Consider the following 5,315-nt stretch of genomic DNA (forward strand, 5'->3'; position numbering starts at 1 on the left):
GGATTGGAACCCGCCACCTGAGGTGTACGTGACTGGCGCCTTAGCCACTTGAGCCACAGGTGCCGAGCCGTCAGCTGTGTATTGTAAATAGTTTCTCCCAGTCTATAGTTTGTTTATTTAAATCTATTTGATTATTATTAGTTTTTTGAGATAGGGTCTTACTATGTTGCCCTCGGTAGAGTACTGTGGTGTCACAACTCACAGCAACTCTTGGGCTTAAGCAATTCTCTTGCCTCAGCCTCCCAAGTAGCTGGGAAAAGAGGTGCCCTCCACAATGCCCTGCTATTTTTTTGTTGTTGCAGTTGTCATTGTTTTTTTAGTTGACCCAGGCTGGGTTTGAACCCGCCAGCCTAGGTATATATGGCTGGCGCTGTAACCACTGTGCTAAGGGTGTGAGCCTAATCTATTTAATTAAATAGAATTTTTTTTTTTTTTTGAGATAGAGTCTTACTTCGTTGCCCTCTGTAGAGTATAGTAGCATTATAGCTCACAGCAACCTCAAACTCTTGGGCACAAACGATTGCCTTGCCTCAGCCTCTGGAGTAGCTGGGACTACAGACACCCACTACAATGCCCAGCTGTTTTTTTAGAGACAGGGTCTTGCTTTTGCTCAGGCTGATCTCGATCTCCTGAGCTCAGGCAATCCACTGCCTTGGCCACCACACTTGGCCTACAATTCTTATTTAATGAATAATAATTTCTCTTTTTTCCCCTTTTGTGATTAAGTGCTCCTTATTCCCTATTGAAGACATCTTGACCAACTCCAATGCCATGAAAATATGCCATTGTGTTTTCCTCCAAAAGTCTGTTTGCTTCAACTTTGATATTTAGCTCTATTATCTACTTCAAATGAATGATTGTGTTTAGGGCCCTGGTCATTTTATAGCAAAAGCTAGGTATTTTACAGTAATGAAACAAAAGTCTTGATTGGAGTATGTTAGATTCAATCATTTTATTTAATTAATTAATTTATTTATTTTGAGAGAGTCTCACTTTGTCACCCTTGGTAGAGTGCCATGGTGTCATAGCTCACAGCAACCTCAAACTCCTGGACTCAAATAATGGTTTTGCCTCAGCCTCTCGAGCAGCTGGGACTACAGGCACCAGCCACAACACCCGGTTATTTTTCAGAGATGGGGGTCTTGTTCTGGCTCAGGCTGGTCTCATACCTGTGAGCTGAAGCAATCCACATGCCTTGGCCTCCCAAGTGCTGGGATTACAGGAGTGAGCCATCGAGTCTGGCCCCGATTCAATCATTTTGGCACAAACTTTTAAAATAAAAAGTAGCAATGACACGAAAGGCTATTCTTCCCTTTGTCTCTACATGTTCATTTGGTAGCATATAATACACAAGGTAAAAATAGATTTATGTATATTTTTCTACAACTTAAGGATAACTGACCTTTCAAGGAAAGTTAATTAATGCTGGACATTGAATTTGTTGTTTTAGCTGTATTGTCAGCAATTCACCTGTGCCTCTCAGACGCTAATTTCCTTGTTAAACACTTCGTCTAAAGGGAAAAATGGAACGCTTTATTTAAAAGATAGGGTAGGGCAGGAGAACTGGAATAATAGAGAGGGCTGTGTTTGATCTTGTGTCCCTAGAAAAGTAGTCTTGATATTTGATTAGTAGTTGGATCTAAATTTCTTCTGGTTCTAGCCTTCTTTTTATTTTTATTTTATTTTTTGAGACAGAGTTTTGCTGTGCTGCCCTTGGTAGAGTACTGTGGTGTCACAGCTCACAGCAACCTCAAACTCTTGGGCTTAAGCAATTCTCTTGCCTCAGTCTCCCAAATAGCTGGGACTACAGGTGCCTGCCACAACACCTGGCTATTTTGTTGTTGTTGTTGTTGTTGTTGTTTTAGCAGGCCCAGGCCAGGTTCAAACCTACCAGCCCTGGTGTATGTGGCCAGTGCTCTAGCCACTGAACTATGGGTGCCACGCCCTAGTTCTAGCCTTCTAATATCTATAATCTATGTAGGAGGACATTTAAAAGCATGTGGCTCATGTCTGTAATCCTAGCACTCTGGGAGGCTGAGGCAGGTGGACTTGAGCTCAGAAATTTAAGACCAGCCTGAGCAACAGGGAGACCTTATCTCTAAAATCGCCAGATGTTGTGATGGGTGCCTGTAGTCCCAGCTGCTTGGGAGGCTGTGGTAAGAGGATCACTGGAGCCCAAGAGTTTGAGGTGGCCATGAGCTGTCATACCATGGCACTCTACTGAGGGCAACAAAGTGAGACTCTGTCAAAAACAATCAACCAACCAAACAAAAAAGCATGATTTAAATTCTCTGAAATGGTAATGAAACTGAAGAGGTGAATCTTGCTTCTCCTAATGTGTCCCTGACATTGTGCCCTTGGGCAGTTATTTGACTTTTATATTTTTTCTCATTCTTTGTGCCTTGGATCTTGTCTGTAAAGGGGGGAACATAAATGCATTGTAGCTACTTGTCTTCCAGAAATGTTAGGAGGATACAAAGGAATCTCATTGCACTACCAGGCTGAGTGTTTATTGCCACATTTTTATTTTTTATTTTTTGAGACAAACTCTCACTCTGTCACCTTGGGTAGAGCGCCGTGGCCTCCTAGCTCGCAGCAACCTCAAAGTCCTGGGCTCATGTGATCCTCTTGCCTGGCCTCCCAGAGTGCTGGGATTACAGGCATGAGCCACTGTGCCTGGCTTGTTGCTCCATAGGCAAACAAAAACCGATTTAGAAGAAAGCTCTCACCATGGTCAGGGAACTGAGTGGGAGCAGCTGAGTACTAACTTATCCTGTGTGTTCCCAGAAAGCTAAACCAGGGGCTGAAAGAGGAAATTTGAGTTCTGCTACATTTATAAGGGGCAAAGCTTTTTAACCATGAGTTTTTCTGAAATGGAAAAGAATAACCTCCATATTATTGGAAATGGCTCTACAACCCAACTAAGGGAATATTAGAGGACATTCAAGCATCTGGTAACAGAAGGAGCAGTAAGCTGGTTAAGATAACCACGACAGTCTTACTATTCTAACTTCGTTGGTTAAAGGGGTACCTTTCATTCTACAAACTGTTCTTGTAATGTTACATTCCAGGAATGATTGTATGTAGTGGTGATAAAGAGAACTGGTGAAGGATTTTTCAGAAAGGATAGCTAACACATCTCTGCCACATTTATCATCCCAAGTGTTAACATTGCAATTGTGAAAACATCCTTGTAGTCCGCGCCTCAATTTCTGAAGCAGTTAAAAAGGAAAAATGGGCATTTATTTTTTTATTTTTTAAATGTGCATTTTAGATAAGAGAATTAAAAAAAAAAAGAAGCATAAGATTAAGGGAGTTAGTTTACCATGGGAAAGGCTGAAAAGAATATCAACATTCGAGGACAGCTTTCTGACACCAGAAAGCACCAGGGCTTCTGGCAGCTGGCATACGAAGAATAGGATGCTTTCGGAAATTTGACCTTTGGTTTTCTTGACTGCCTGCATTTCCTACTGGGAAAATAGACCATGGAGAGGAGAGTCCTATGATCTCTGACACTAGAGAATTTTGTTAGCTAGTACTATTTGTTTTTTTTTTTAGTATTCTTAATTGAATGATGCTTATTTAATAGGATAGTATTAGAACTAAAGGCAAATTGATAACCATTTGAGTTAAAAACCTGGTTAGACCTTTTTTGCTAATGTAAATATTCGGTTTTGTTCATAGACCCTCGATAATTAGAGCTAAGTGGTAGACATTCATGTCTGAACTTTGATGAAAGACACTTTAAATTTTATTTGTAATCTCGCCCTTTCATTGTGCCGCGTATGAAATGCGAGGCTAGCTGAGAAAGACCTTGGTTATCTTAACTAAAAATTCTGACTGTTGAAATTGTTTATGTGGCATCTTTCTCAATGAAAAGAGAATCCGATGGGATCAAAAAAAAAATTGAATCTGTCATCTCTTTGTAAGCACGTGATAAGGGCTTATTTCCCCTGCTGGTAGAAAACAATTTGAGATTGCTAGTGTAGCTATGAGTAACTATCAGCAGTCGAGTTGCTGTGAAAAGCTACCCAAAAAATGACCTTTGACATTTACAGTCAAATATATTTGTCAGCTATCTCAGTAATAGAATAGCTATGTCCTTTAGAAGAGTTGTTATTTAAGAGGTAAGGCGTTAGTGGGGGCGGAGGGGTGGGAGGGAAGGGGATTGGTGTGCTGTCACCTACACGGACACAGGGTAAAGGTACATGGCACCTCCTAGGTGAGGGGCAGCTTATGACAGGGACCTTACCCAGCAAACGCAAGCACGGTAACTTAACTGTTGTACCCTCATGTTCATCTGAAATTAAAAAAAAAAAAGTGCAGGGGAAAAAACAATGTAAGGTGTTAACAGAAAACACTTACAGTTTAATTCAGTGTTAAAACATATCAGGAGATTGGTTGTTTAGTTGTAGGATAAGCAGAAGGGCACAGGGTTTAGAAGAGTGGGAACTAGGCTTTCTTCAAGATGACAGCTTTGACCTTTAAGGCGATAAGAAGATGGTTTTATCTAATGATGTCCAAAACGCCTAAGGAAAACACAATGCTAAATATATATTTGTGCATACACATGTAAGTACATTTTAAAATGTTTTATCCGAATGTTTGGCATTTTTATTTTTTTAATAAATATTTTTATTTATTTTTTGGGGTATTTTTGCCCTCTGAAAAGTCACAATAATTTTTCAATCTGTGAAATTTGTGAAGTGCTTTGTATGAAAGATGCTGTCTACACACTTCATTGATTATTGCATTAATTAAAACCTCAACTTTCCCCTGGAATTCTGATTGCTGAGCTTTGGAGGTAATTGAAGGTAATTTGAAGGTAAATAGAAGGTCATTGTTATGCTGTTTCCGGAATAATTTGTTTTTAAGTTTCAATTGATGCTTAAGTTTTCCTCTTTTCTCCTGATCCAGAGAGTTTTTTTTTTTTTTTTGGAAAGAATTTAATAGATATATTCTCTATCATTAAGTATACCCGATGCTGGACTTCTCAAACTTATACTTCAGCATAACAGCCCTTCTATACATTTCTGTTCATGATGCTTGTCCCTCTGATTTAGCTGAAATCAATGAACCTAAGAACTATTAGAGGAAAATTGCACATGGAACCACTGGCGCTTGAGCAGGTATCCCTCAGCTTCCTCTGATGTCTGCTTTTTCTGCCAGTCTGGTGTGCTCCAGGGTACCACCAACCCAGTGTGGCTCCAAGACTACAGATTACCAGAGGGTTTTTTAAAAAAAACTTTCTGGTTTCTAGGTTATTTTACTGCATTTAAAGATTCATATTATTGGCTTGGTGCTGGTAGCTCAAG

At 40.0% G+C, this 5,315-nt stretch overlaps 1 non-coding gene across 1 annotated transcript; it reads right to left on the reverse strand.

Moving 5' to 3' along the window:
* Positions 1 to 4,997: 4,997 nt before the first annotated feature.
* On the reverse strand, positions 4,998 to 5,222 carry LOC111724033. Its single transcript, XR_002772409.1, has one exon.
* Positions 5,223 to 5,315: the final 93 nt, after the last annotated feature.

The sequence above is a fragment of the Otolemur garnettii genome, unplaced genomic scaffold (genome assembly GCF_000181295.1).
Source record: "Otolemur garnettii isolate 467f Iridium unplaced genomic scaffold, OtoGar3 scaffold00018, whole genome shotgun sequence".
In the NCBI taxonomy this organism is placed as follows: domain Eukaryota; kingdom Metazoa; phylum Chordata; class Mammalia; order Primates; family Galagidae; genus Otolemur; species Otolemur garnettii.